The following is a 15,474-nucleotide window of genomic DNA, read 5'->3' as shown; positions in this document are numbered from 1 at the left end:
CGACGCCACTATTCCACTGAAATGCGTTCGTTAACTGTTTGTTCACATGCCTCATAAAAACTTTATTGACGGAGTGACAGGTTATCCGTGGTGTTAATATAGGGTCTAAAGTTTGTCACGTTTAAAGTTAAAACCATGGAAGGGATGAATCCATATTATTTTCGGAAATATCGAAAAGCCTAGTTTAGTTGAATAGCTTTTTGCATGCGTGTGTTAGGCCTATATATCACCAATAAATATGTCGCAGGCCTGAAAATTACAAAACATTTGGAAGCACGGAATTACTTCAGTTACTTATGCTCGGAATTACTGCAATTATTTATTGTAAACTATTGGCCTACTACTGACCGATGCCTTCCTTTGAATTAATTACAAGTGTAGAACATTTTACATATTTTGGGAATTTCAATGCATAGTTTTACATGAATGAATATACCACTATTGTATAGGGTTATGGAAACATGCACTTAAGCTTGTGCAAGTCGTGCTAATGTATGCAGTTACTCCGGAGTTCAACTCTGACCCCGTGACCTTTGTCTTGCCTCCTGACGACGGTGACAGTTCATCTGTGTGACCTTAGACTCACAAGGGGCTCTTTGGTTTTTTCAAGCAACTCCGTAACACTTTTGTTCAAAACAATATTTCATCCCGCATTGAAATTGAACGGAGAAGAATAGTACGCTATAGCCTGATTGAGTATGCCTACTAATAATTGTAGTCTTATTATTGACCTGCTAACAATGCTTATTATAAAATAGAATGTTTAGGCCTGTATTGCATTTGATTTTGTTGTTACATTGTTATTGTCCAATTTCACATGGGCATTGTCTTTACTCGGTCTGCTCTTTCATTAAATGTCAACACATAATCGACAAAATCATATTGCCTCTGTCTAAAACGTTTGCCAAATGGCTTCCTACAGCCATATCTTTTTTTTTTTTTGTTCATTAGTTCATTCGTTTTCACCTACAGGAACTTAAATAAGCTATAAAACGCATACAGACTTAATCCATACAAAAGGAAGTACCAATGCCCTTCATGGCTTATGGCCCTGAAAAAGATGAGCTTGATTGAATCAAAGGGAGGATCATTGTAAAAGGCAGTGCACTGGTACCCAACGTATTTTTAGATTTAGCGCTGTCATTTAAAGTCATTTAAATACACACCATTAGTTCTGCTTCCTGCAATAAACCCCCGATGACCATATTAGGGACGCTTTAACAGCATCTATAAGTGATTTGGTTCTTAGCAAACAATATAGCAGGATGTACCCACTACAGTGTGATGATGATGACGCTTCTGATGTACATGGTCGTGATTATGATTGTGATGGACTGATATTTGACTTAATTAGTTGAGTTTAATCTGGTTAAATAATGCACCATTATCTCGCGGAGACAGAGGCTCGGCTAGCCATATCTGTTACTGAGCACCTGTACTAACATTTGTTCTGGTTGTTCTCTGTCAGGTTCAGTATTGGGCTGGCTGCCTGTCAATTGATGAGAACACCTTTGCGTTTCTGTCCACGCTGACATTTCCAGAGTTTGAAACCATTCTTGTCTGATGGATCTGTACTCCCCTTTCCCCTCGTTTCCCAACGCTGCACAGCCCCCTCATCACAGTGACAGCTCTGTCACGCACTGACACTAGTGTTAATACGGGTTCAATACTATTCAAAACGTGCATTCATAAGGTTGAACCCAATCAAGTGATACTGTAGAGCCTTGCGTTTGTCTGGGAACACGAGGCTATGACGAGAGCCCAGAGTTTATTCTGGTTCTAGGAATATGTACTGATATTCTTGTGCTAATGCACCCTATAGCATGAGATGATTGATTGAGTCAGAGATATGTTGCATTACTTTTGCATTGACACGTGTAAGTGTGATTTGACTGGATTCATTGACATTCATTCTAAGTCAACCTAGTATTAACGCAACACATCATGTACATGCCATAGGTGCACCCTGAAATGAAATCAATTGATCAACTTAAACATTTCAGAACTACTAACGAAGTTAAATAAATATGGGGTTCTCCGGGATTACACTCTCTCTCTATTCCTTCTTCCTTTGGCTCTCTCTCTCTCTCGCTCTCTTTCTCTTTCTCAGTCGTTCACTCTCACCTTTACTCTCTCCTGTGCACTTCTTCATACCCTCTCTCTCTCTGTCACGGGTTTGGCTACCTTGTTTGACAATTAATTACTCAAGGAGCAGCAATGAACGATAAGTGTTCAACATGCATAATCACGCATGCACCCACCCACCCACCCACCCACCCACCCACCCACCCACACACACACACACCACCACACACACACACACACACACACACACGCATGCACCCACACACACACACACACACACACACACACACACACACACACACACACACACACACACACACACACACACACACGCACACACACACACGCACACGCATGCACCCACCCACACACACACACACACACACACACACACACACACACACACACACACACACACACACACACACACACCCACACACACACACACACACGCATGCACCCACCCACCCACCCACCCACACCACACACACACACACACACACACACATGCACCCACCACACATGCACCCACACACACACACACACACACACACCCACACACACACACACACACACACGCATGCACCCACCCACCCACCACACACACACACACACGCGCACGCACGCACGCACCCCCACCCACACCACACACACACGCACACACACACACACACACACACACACACACACACACACACACACACACACACACACACACACACACACACACACACACACACATATAGGTCCTTGCTTCTCCTGTCATCCTCTCCTCCAGGGACCAGATGCTTGGGGACAGCTTACAGCCTCAGCGCATTTCAGTGTACAAAGCAAAACAGCAGCACTCAGCATTTCTGGCTGCAGGAACAGAGAAGTTTGCTTTTGGATGGGGGGAGGGGAGCTCTGCGATGGAGTCAACACAAGGTAAAGGGGAGAGTGAGGGAGAGAGAGAGAGTAAGGGAGATAGAGAGAGGTAGAGAGAAAGAGAAAGAGAGAGAGAGGGAGCGAGGGAAGGAGAGAGAGAGAGAGAGAGAGAGGGGGGGTGCACACAAAGGTGAATCTGTGTCAAGGTTGCATGTTTATTGCATAGGAATTCTATTGTTATTTCCCCATACGACTTTTGAATGAATACAGGTTTCTGTGTCTCTGAGACTAAGCAGTACGCTGCAGGTTCAGAAAGGATTTCTCCTCCCCTCTGCAGGAACACATGCATCGTCAGTAAAATGAATGCAGGTGGACGCCACGGCAGATTGTGTGTGTGGAGCTACTGACCTCTATCCTACAGCTCTGTTTACATTAGCGCTTTGCATTGCCCTTTCAAAAGTTGCAGATGAGCATAAAGTGAGGGGGGGGGGCACACAAAGCAAAACAATAGGCCTCTATAGGGGTTGCTGATGGGTCATTCAAGACGTCAGCCATACTTGAGTCTGGCTATTGCAATGAAGGAGCCCTATACTTATTTTTCAGAATGAATTTGAATAGAGTTTTGAGTTGATGGTTATGCAGGTTGCATTACAATATATCATACAAAATAATGAATATTTGATCATGATTTATTTAATTGAGGCAATGACATGTATTACTGGTACCAGTATTCAGTGTACAGACACAACACGGACACAACACGGACACAACACGGACACAACACGGACACAACAAGGACACACACACACACACACACACACACACACACACACACACACACACACACACACACACACACACACACACACACACACACACACACACACACACACACACACACACACACACACACACACACACACACACACACACATATTTTGATCTCTTTATTATCCTTTAAAAAAAAATCATAAATGAGCCCTGCAATGCTTATTTGTCTGATCTAAAGTCGACAACCCCCCCTCTTTTTTCTGCTGCGCTGGGTGAGGTTGCCATGACAACAGGTTCTTAGACATGGAGAGAAGAGAGGGGAGCACAGGGGAACAAGGAGGTGGGGTTGGGTGGGGCGGTGGAGAGATGAGGGGAGGAGAGGGGGAGTCCGGAGGAGAGGAGAAGAGAAGGGGCGGTTCGAGGGCACTGTCTGTCTTTCAGTTGTGTCTTTGTGCCTCATCCCTCAATCATCCGTGCGTGCTGAATAGGAGCCCAGTTCATGAACCTATCTCAATCAGGTCTGTGCCAGCCGGCAGCCACCATCTTAATTCATTTAGGGCGGAGAAAAACAAACGGATTACCGTACAATCCTGTTCCTGAACCTACGTTTTCCTGAGGAAGCGTAAATACATAGAATTACGGACAAAATGTTTTTTGTTTTTTTACTCTTGATAATTTTTTGGTAGATTTTGTGTCTAACATCTAACATGGATCTTTTTGTTATATATTCTATATATTCAAGGATAACATCCACACAGGTTAGGCGGACTGCAGGACTGGCCTGGATGCTATAAAAACACAAATTGAACAGTCCCTTTATCCAAAGGGGGAACTCCAGGTGATTTTTCATCTTTACCCCTCCCTTTCCTTATTTACCCATCCTTCTCTTGATGCCCCCCCACTCCCCACTCCTCTCACACCATTCTCTCCTCTCACACCATTCTCTTCTTCTCTGCCATTCATCTTCCCTCTCTCTCTCTCTCTCTCTCTCTCTCTCTCTCTGTCCCTTGCCTCCTGCTATGTTCTCCTCCAGATATGAGCGACTGACCCTCAGGCCTTCGGAGGTCAAGTGATACAAGGTCATTGGCAGGTCATCTCCTCTGATTGGCTGACCTCTAAAATGACTTCTGGCAGCAGCCAATCACATCCATCTCACTCTCACTCTCCCTGTCTATACACACACTCCCAGAAACACAATCCCCCCCCACACACACACACACACGCACATACCCCCACACATACCCCCACACTACCTATACCCCCCACCCCCCCATCACAGTTCCACAGCTACACACTCCACTCGTGTCACATGACGAGGGTGAGGTGGGCGTCAGTGAGTGTGAGGATGATGGATGATGCTTTTAGTACCTGTTTAGAATGAAGCTGTCCACACAGCACTGTAATTACCCACTCCCAGGCGGCAGCTGCCCAACATAATTGCTTTTTGTTTGTTGACCTGGTTTAGTGCAGAGAAAGATGGCTTCCTTGGGGTAGTGGGTGAAGAATACCTGTGCTGTGTGTACAGTTACAGTTACAGTGGGTAAAGTCCGTTTGTGTATGCATTGTGGACTTTGGTGAGGATGTGTGTGGCTTGTGGATTTTGGTGAAGGCGTGTGTGTGTGTGCAGTGACAGTATGTGTGGGTGAGAATGGGTGTGTGTACAGTATGAAGATGGGTGTATGTCGTGAATTTGGTTGAAGGTGTGTGTGTGTGTACTGTATTGGGTGTGTGTACATGTATGTCTGTGTACAGTGCAGGTGTTTGGAGGGATCAGATTTATCACAGGTTAACTCATGTTTTTCTTTTAGATTACACAAGAAAATATTACCGGTCCATAGGATTGCTGTTTCACTGTAGCCACAGCTTTTTAAAAATGAAAACCAAACCGAGCACTGAAGTCTGGCTCAGGGAATAGTCGTGGACAGCGGCGATATTCAATAAAAGGTTTGAGAAATAAGGTATATTTTCCCATGCATTATGTATAACAGCATGTTGCATTTTAAACACTCGCTCTCTGAGCTGCCCTCAGTATCATCTTACGCTAAGGTCAAGAGGTCAATAGAATTCAGTACGTACAGGATAGATTTGCCTCGTCTTACGCAGATATGAAATGTAGAGCAGCAGCCCTTCGTTTGACCTGTGGAAGGAGCATAAATGCCCTCATCCATAAATCCTCCGCGCAATAGTGTTTCAGCTCGGGTTTGGCCCGGCTCTCCCAGCCTCAGCCTGGGCTGGCGTGCCTCTCTCTCTCTACCCAGACACGGAGTGGCGAGCGGCGGGTATCAGCGGTTTGTATGAGCACCTTTCATCCAGAGCCTGGTTCTCACATAACTCAATCTCCAAGCCTTTATCACCGCCTCATAAATAACCAGGCTATTGGCTGATAATGTCCACTTAATGCTTAGTCAATAAACCCCACAGTAAGAGAGGGACCTTTTCTTGCCCCTCCTCTATCCTCTGTACATAAATATAAACAGTGCTGCCATTAGATTGACGTGATGGGTGGGCCTGGGCTCCGTCAGGACAAAGAGCGGCGGTGTATGGACCCATGTGATACGACCGTGTGCGAATGCATGCGTGTTTCAAATTCACTCGTGCGTGTGTGTGTGTTTGTGGGAAGCCACTGTATAATGCTACAACCGATGGCTGGGCTGCAGGTGTTAAGGGGAGATAGCAGGGGAAGGTAATGAGGGGATGAAAGGGGGGGGGGGGTGGGATGAGGGGCGGTAAGAAAGGGGATGACTGGATGGCTTTGACTGATCACCTGAGAGAGACATGTATCACACACTAATGCTCTAATTAGTTAACCTTGGTGCCACACTGCCAGGGCCACCTCCCATCTCTCCTGTCCTGCGTGCATGGTCCGCCCCCTCTCTCCTATTTGACCCATTTAGAAAGCCGATAGAGTGTGATGAAAATGTAGGGGCCTCTCAAATAGACTTGCGCTTATATTTCATCCACATCTACTCAATCAATGGGCAGATTTGTCAGACACTTTACCATGCATTGGTGAAAAGCAAAGAGTTAGTGGACAATATCTCATACAGCTCCCAAGTGTCACATTGTGTTATGGGAACTATGTCACAGTATGACAGTGTAAACAAAGACAGAAGTTCTCTCAAAGGTCGCCGGTCCACTCTCAAGCCCATGGAAGCTGTTGTCATGGAGAGGCTGGGATCATTGGGATGGTATCATCCTCAACCCTGGAGAGAGAGAGAGAGAGAGAGAGAGAGAGAGAGAGAGAGAGAGAGAGAGAGAGAGAGAGAGAGAGAGAGAGAGAGAGAGAGAGAGAGAGAGAGAGAGACAGAGAGAGAGACAGAGAGAGAGACAGAGACAGAGACAGAGAGAGAGAGAGAGACAGAGACAGAGAGAGAGAGAGAGACAGAGAGAGAGACAGAGACAGAGAGAGAGACAGAGAGAGACAGAGACAGAGACAGAGACAGAGACAGACAGACAGACCAGGTTAACAGATAGGGATGGTGCTGGACTGAATGGGGGGATTTATTGTGATCCATGAGACGTCAGTCTGGGTGCAGCTGGGCTTGCAGCTGGGTGTAGTAGGGAGACAGGGCAGGAGTGTGTGTGTGCATGTGTGTGTGTGTGTGTGGGGGGGGTGCATTATGTAGTTTAGTCATTCTGTCTGCCAGGTGAGGGAGGGTGATGTGGAATGATGAGGCACAAGGGGTCAAAGTGATGGACAGACAATTTAATATAATTAAGAGACGACTGAATGGGATTGTTGTCTCTCTATCCGATAGCCATTTCATTTCCTGTCAACGTACAAAAAATAAACTGGTCAGAAATACTTTTTTAAGGAGTACAACGCTAAAGTACAAAGTGTCAATGCACTGGCTGCAATCCGAACAAAGATGTCCCTACAGGTGAAAGATAGACAGAGTTAGAGGTGGAAGTAGAGGGCGTAAGATGGGGGGGCAGTTTTGGGGAGGTAGAGGGTATAAACTGGTAGGCGTTTGGTGAGTCGCTCCAAACTCAAACACACACACACCCACGCTCCGACACACACACACACACACACACACACACACACACACACACACACACACACACACACACACACACACACACACACACACACACACACACACACACACACACACACACACACACACACACAATCCCTCCCACACACACTGCGGCAAATGAATCTCCCTGGGTAATGGAGACAGAAGCATTCTGAAATGAGGAGAGACATTAACTGGGGTATCAATAAATAAACCACTAATTAGAAAAAAAGAACCCGTGCTGGAACAGGAGGAGAAGACAGGGAGAGAATATCAACGACAGGCCTGTTCAGTCACATCTGCATTCAGCCAGCGATTCAGAGGTTGTGTTCCAAATGGCGCCCCTACCGCTATACAGTGCACTACTTTTGACCTGCTCTGGTCAAAGGTAGTGCACTTAATAGGGAATAGGGTGCCATTTGGGACGCTTTCAGAGCTCTACTGGCGAGGGGCCGGTCCTCATGGGGGCTTCACCAATCATGTTGGCTCGTTGGTTCCCTCCATCCCAGCCTCCCCGCCACACATCAAGCCCAGGAGAGAGTGTGCCCACTATTTGACTGTGCAGTGAACCCATCGTTTCCAGCAGTACAGCTCGGATGTCCTCTCATCCCTTCTCTCTCCTCATCTCCCTGTCTCCCCCTGGCCGCTCCTTCTCTTCTCCCCAGCCTATCTGCTCGGCGCTGAGCTGTGCCTTGAGTGTGCCGCTGTGCTTTGCGACTTCACCATGATTGATTGTGGTGGGGGTCCTCTCCTCCCTTGGTAGGAGAGAGAGAGAGCATGGAGGGAGTAAAGAAGAGGAGAAAAGAGAGGAGGCAAAGCAGGGAAGCCTGGGGAGACTAGAGAGAGAAACCTGAGAGGTGGAAGAAGAATGGAGGTGTGTGTGTGTGCGTGCATGTGTGTGTGCGTGTGTGCGTGTGCATATGGGTGTGTGTGTGTGTGTGCGTGCGTGTGTGTGTGTGTGGTATAACGCATGGCCAGCAGGGGGGACATTACAGTCCTGGCGCGGTGCGACCTGGCTTACCGACGGGATCCGCTGACCGCTCCCTGTCTCTCCCTCACTGCTCCTCCCCTCCCCTCCACTCCACTCCTCCTCTCCGGAGGATAATAAAGACTAATGACACCGATGCCGTGCCATCCGGCTCCCTCGTCTCCTCTTCACACTGCAACGCACACACGCACGTACACACGCACACACACACACACACGTACAACCAGCCATTTTCAGACATCATTTATCCCAGTACTCCCCCTCCCCGCTCTAATTCTGCTTTAATAACCATAGCGACCATCCATCAGCTTATTGACGTGTGTGACAGGCGCTGCGGAGCACACTAACTCCCTGCCCTTTAGTTGCACACCGCCAGGGTCACCCGCAGGTCAACACAGTCAATAATCACACACACGCACATTGCTGGCTTTCACCTTGGAGATGTGTCCATGCTCCGCATATTTACATACAGTACTATGTGGTGATTGTCATTGACCGAGATGATTAGTAGGCACAACCACGCAGCATGTGAATGATGCGCTCGCAGTACTGTAAAGTGTACACATAGGGGCTTGCAAAGTGTACGGTATTGCAGTGTAAACGTGCGGTCCCTTTAAGATTCCTCACTATTGTCATTATCACTGTTACTAATTACAAATCAGTGTTGAGATGCTAAATTAGCCTATGCTGTAACGTCTCTCTCTCTCTCTGATTTTCACCTCTTCGTATGTAAAACGTGGCCCATTGTCCTCCCACAGAAGAACAGAACGGATTGTCCCGGGAGTGTGACTGTGAATCCCTGCTGTTTGTTGCTGTTTCCATCTGCCCTGTGACCTGCCCTGTCTGGAACGGCGAGGAGTAAGAACACAGCCTAACGTTGACAAAGACCCAAGCCCGGCGGGAGTACCGTTGAGGGCCAGTGGTGTTTCTCTATCACAGGTGAAGGATCTTTTCAACAGACAAAGAGAGCTCTCACGCGTGAGTTTCAAATGCAGTATCTCGAATGGTCTCTCATATGTGCATGATGTCAGAATGCATTCACTGTTTTAAAAAGCGATGGACACAAAACAGGACAGTTACGCAGCTCTCAAGCCAAGGCACGCTCCTGCTAATTATCCGCAGGCTTTGTTTCAACTTGTCCATTATAAATGATTTTCTAACCAGTTTTATTTACTGACAGTTTGAACTGAGGCGTGTTCCGCCTCCTCATTAATCCACATAGAAGTAGCCCCTGTAGCGGACAATGTACATTTGAGGCATTACTGAGTAGGACAGACATTCTCTCTTCAACAACAGCCCAAGCACAAACTTTTTCCTCCCTGGCACATTTTCTGGCTGGCATTGACTTCACTACTAATAATAACTTTGGACATGTCTGTGTTCCTTATCCCAGCCATGAAAGCTGCCAGAACGCGTGGGGGACATTGCTTACAGCCGCTTTGACAGGCTCATTGTCCCCCCTCCCTCCCAAAAGCCTGGAAGGGATGAGAGAGCCAAGCATGTGGGTTTGTGGCTTCAACACACACTTACACACACCAACTGCTTTGCTTGTTATTTTCCATATTATGTCTAACGCTGATAAGCTACCCAGGAAGGACTAAAAACAACACATATTAATATATATAGCCTTAGAAATAAGGTTCATGAAATGAATAACTTGCTACCGTCATATCACATTTACATATTAGCCATTTCTGAGACTCGGCTAATTCCTTTGATGATACAGCAGTAGCAATACAAGGATGTACATCCACAGAAGAGACAGGAAGCCATATCCCTGTAATGCTTGGAGAATATCTCATGTCAAGTGTTAATGAAATGTTGTGGTTGAGGTTCACCTGCTTCATCTAAAGCCCAGTCTTTTAGGGTTCAGCTATAGGCCACCAAGTGGTAACAAAAGCTTGATAGTGTGTGTGATTTTAACAGAGAGATCTACTTTCTGCGGGACCTGAATATTGACTGGTTTTCATCAAGCTGTCCGCTCAAGAGGAAGTTTCTCACTCTAACCAGTGCCTGTAATCTGGTTCAGGTTATTAATCAACCTACCAGGGTGTTTACAAACACTTCAGGAACAAGATCATCCACATGTATTGACCACATTTGAACTAATACTGTAGAACTTTGTTCTAAAGCTGTATCCGTACCCATTGGAGCAGTGATCACAATATAGTGGCTATATGCAGGAAAGCCAAAGTTCCAAAAGCTGGGTTTACAAAATATTTAGCTGTGGTTTATGTGGACGATGTTAAAAATATGTGTTGGTCTGATGTGAGTAATGAGGAGCATCCAGATGCTGCACTTGATGAATTTATTAAATTGCTTCTTCCGATTATTGATAAACATGCACCTGTTAAGAAACTGACTGTCAGAACTGTTAAGGCTCCATGGATTGATGAGGAGTTGAAAACTGTATGGTTGAAAGAGATGGGGCGAAAGGAGTGGCTAATAAGTCTGGCTGTACATCTGACTTTCTGACTTTCTGACTCAACTAAGAGAAGAATAAACTGTATTATGAAGCCAAGATCAATTATATAAAGAATAATGGAAAACAACTAAATTAAATTAGGGGCAGAAAGGCACGTTCTACTCCATCTTTCGTCGAATCAGATTACTTATTCATCATAACACCATTTGATGTTGCCAATTATGTTTATGATGACTTCATTGGCAAAGCATTGTCAGTTAGAATTTTGTAAAGTTATTGTGAGAGAGGTGGAAAAATTATTGTTATCGATCAATAATGACAAACCTCCTGGCATTGACAACTTAGATGGAAAGCTACTGAGGATGGTAGCTGACTCTATAGTCACTCCTATTTGTCATATCTTTAATCTGAGTCTAGAGAAAAGACTTTGTCCTCAGACCTGGAGGGAAGCCAAAGTCATTCCGCTATCCAAGCGGCCTTTACTGGTTCAAACAGACAACCAATCAGCTTACTGCCAGCTCTTAGCCAACTGTTGTAGAAAATTGTGTTTGACCAAATACAATGCTATTTCCCTGTAAACAAATTAACATCAGACTTTCAGTATGCTTATAGAGAAGGGCACTCAACATGTACTGCACTGACACAAACGACAGATGAGTGGTTGAAAGAAATTGGTAAGAATATTGTGGGAGCTGTATTGTTAGATTTCAGTGCAGCCTTTGATATGATTGACCATAACTTGTTTTTGAAAAAATGTACACTACTGGTCAAAAGTTTTAGAACACCTACACATTTTCTTTATTTTGACTATTTTCTACATTGTAAAATAGTGAAGACATCAAAACGATGAAATAACACATATAGAATCATGTAGTAAACCAAAAAGTGTTAAACAAATCAAAATATATTTTATATTTGAGATTTTCAAATAGCCACCCTTTGCATTGATGACAGCTTTGCACACTGGAATGCTTTTCCAACCGTCTTAAATGAGTTCCCACATATGCTGAGCACTTGTTGAATGCTTTTCCTTCACTCTGCATCCGACTCATCTCAAACCATCTCAATTTGGGTGAGGTTGGGGGATTGTGGAGGCCAGGTCATCTGATGCAGCACTCCATCCCTCACCTTCTTGGTAAAATAGCCCTCCACAGCCTGGAGGTGTGTTGGATCACTGTCATGTTGAAAATCAAATGATAGTCCCACTAAGCCCAAACCAGATGGGATGGTGTATCGCTGCAGAATTCTGTGGTAGCCACATGCTGGTTAAGTGTGCCTTGAACTCTAAATAAATCACAGACAGAGTCACCAGCAAAGCACCCCAATATATATAACACCATAACACCTCCTCCTCCAAGCTTTGCGGTGTGAAATACACATGCGGAGATCATCCGTTCACCCACACCGCATCTCACAAAGACACGGCAGTTGGAACCAAAAATGTTCCATTTGGACTCCAGATTAAAGGACAAATTTCCACCTGTCTAATGTCTGTTGCTCGTATTTCTTGGCCCAAGCAAGTCTCTGCGTATTATTGGGGTCCTTTAGTAGTAGTTTCTTTGCAGAAATTCCATCATGAAGGCCAGTCTCCTCTGAACAGTTGATGTTGAGATGTGTTTGTTACTTGAACTCTGTGAAGCATTTATTTGGACTGCAATTTCTGAGGCTGGTAACTCTAACACGGAACCCAAACCGGCTGCGAGCGTGCGCCATTGTGCATAAATGTATTTTGTCCCCCCACACCAAACGCGATCACGACACGCAGGTTAAAATATCAAAACAAACTCTGAACCAATGACATTAATTTGGGGACAGGTTGAAAAGCATTACATTGTTTTGGCAATTTAGCTAGCTAGTTTGCACTTGCTAGCTAATTTGTCCTATTTAGCTAGCTTGCTGTTGCTAGCTAATTGGCCAACCAAATCATTTCTAGTCATCTCTCCTCCAGCCTTTTTCTTCTCTTGACTTTATATTGTGATTGGCAACTTTCATAAATTAGGTGCATTACCGCCACCGACCTCATGCATCTATCTATCAGTCACCCACGTGGGTATAACCAATGAGGAGATGACAAGTGGGTACCTGCTTCTATAAACCAATGAGGAGATGGGAGAGGCAGGACTTGCAGCTCAATCTGCGTCTCAAATAGAACTGACTTCTGTTTTAGCCCTTGGTAACGCAGGCGCTCGTTGGCGTGCGAGCAGTGTGGGTGCAATAATTGAATATTATAGATTTCTACATTTATTTTGCAACGCTCACACACGCGACGCGAGCGGTGTAGTCAGGGTATAATGAACTTGTCCTCTGCAGCAGAGGTAACTCTGGGCCTTCCATTCCTGTGGCAGTCCTCATGAGAGCCAGTTTCATCATAGCGCTTGATGGTTTTTGCGACTGCACTTGAAGAAACGTTCAAAGTTCTTGAAAGTAATGATGGACTGTCATTTCTTTTTGCTTATTTGAGCTGTTCTTGCCATAATATGGACTTGGTCTTTAACCAAGTAGGGCCATCTTCTGTATACCCCCCCCCCACACACACACACACACACCTTGTCACAACACAACTGATTGGCTCAAATGCATTAAGAAGGAGGGAAATTCCACAAATGAACTTTTAACAAGGCACACCTGTTAAACCTGTTAATTTAAATGCATTCCAGGCGACTACCTCTTAAAGCTGGTTGAGAGAATGCCAAGAGTGTGCAAAGCTGTATCAGGGAAAAGGGTGGCTGATTGAAGAATCTCAAAAATAAAATATATTTTGATTTGTGTAACACTTTTTTGCTTACTACATGATTCCATATGTATTATTTCATAGTTTTGATGTCTTCACTATTATTCTACAATGTAGAAAATAGCAATAAAATAAAATAAAAACCTTGAATGAGTAGGCAGTCTAAAACGTTTGACCTGTTGTGTTGTGGTTTTTAAACTTCTGCCATATCATGGATTCGGAGCTACTGATCACAAAAAGGGGTTTCTTTAATGGAAGCTAAACATGTCAAGTTTTTCTGTATCGCAGGGCAGTTCTCTTGGCCGTCTACAACTTTCCTATTTTTACCAATGACCTGCCACTGGCATTAAACAAAGCCTGTGTGTCCATGAACAGTATGTTGAGGATTCAACCCTATACTGATCAACAACCACAGCTAGTGAAATCATGGCAACCCTAAACAAAGAGTTGTAGTAAGTTTTAGAACGGATGGCCAATGATAAATTGGTCCTGAACATCTCTAAAACTAAGAGCATTGTATTTGGTACAAATCATTCCCTAAGTTCTAGACCTCAGCTGAATCTGGTAATGAGTTGAGGAGTTGAGGAGACTAAATTACTTAGTCAAAACATATTGATTCAATGGTTGTAGAGATGGGGGAAGGTCTGTATGTGATAAAGAGATGCTAAGCTTTTTCGACACCCCACTCCACAAAACAAGTCCGACAGGGTCTAGTTTGAGCTTATCTTTGATTGTCCAGTCATATGGTCAAGCTGCAAAGAAGAAAATAGTGCAGCTGCAGCTGGCCCAGAACAGAGTGGCATGTTTTGCTCTTCATTGTAATCAGAAGAGGTATAATATCAATACTATCTCTCTTGGTTAAGAGATGAGTAGAGACTGACTGCATCACGTCTTGTTTTTATAAGAGTGTAAGAATTGCATAGTCAACTGACACACAGCACTGACTCTCACACTTACCCCACCAGACATGCCACCAGGGTTATTTTTCACTGTCCCCAGGTCCAGAACAAATTCAAGGAAAGGTACAGTATTGTACAGAACCAGTATTGCATGGAACTCCCTTCCATAGCGCAAGTGAACAGCAAACCTGGTTTCAAAAAACAAATAAAGTCAGACCTCGCGGCACAACGCCTCTCCCCCATGTGACCTACTTTTTGTGTGTATGTAGTGATATGTAATGTGTGACTGATAGATGCCTACACACACACACACAAACACACTCACTCACTCACTCACGCACACACACACACACACACACACACACACACACACACACACACACACACACACACACACACACACACACACACACACACACACACACACACACACACACACACACACACACACACACACACACACACACACACACACACACACACACACACACACACACACACACACACACACACACACACCACCGTGTTTTTTTAATGTATGTAAAATGTTATGTCTCTTTCATCATGTGTCGGACCCCCGTAAGACTAGCTGTCGCCATTGGCATCGGCTAATGGTGATCCGAATGCAATTGAATCAAGAAGAAGCACTGTTTGTTAGCTACCACTCCGCCCATGTTCTCTCTTCATTC

General features: G+C 44.9%; 1 long non-coding RNA gene across 1 annotated transcript; it reads right to left on the bottom strand.

Moving 5' to 3' along the window:
• Window positions 1-5,008: 5,008 nt before the first annotated feature.
• LOC127912540 (uncharacterized) lies at window positions 5,009-15,000 on the bottom strand. The gene is made up of 3 exons (XR_008083130.1): window positions 14,844-15,000; window positions 8,764-8,902; window positions 5,009-6,923 (listed from the first exon to the last, which is right to left on the bottom strand). It is a non-coding gene; the product is annotated as an uncharacterized LOC127912540 (long non-coding RNA).
• Window positions 15,001-15,474: the final 474 nt, after the last annotated feature.

Source organism: Oncorhynchus keta, chromosome 27, assembly GCF_023373465.1.
Source record: "Oncorhynchus keta strain PuntledgeMale-10-30-2019 chromosome 27, Oket_V2, whole genome shotgun sequence".
Classification (NCBI taxonomy): Eukaryota; Metazoa; Chordata; class Actinopteri; order Salmoniformes; family Salmonidae; genus Oncorhynchus; species Oncorhynchus keta.
This window is presented reverse-complemented; position numbering and strand designations above follow the sequence as displayed.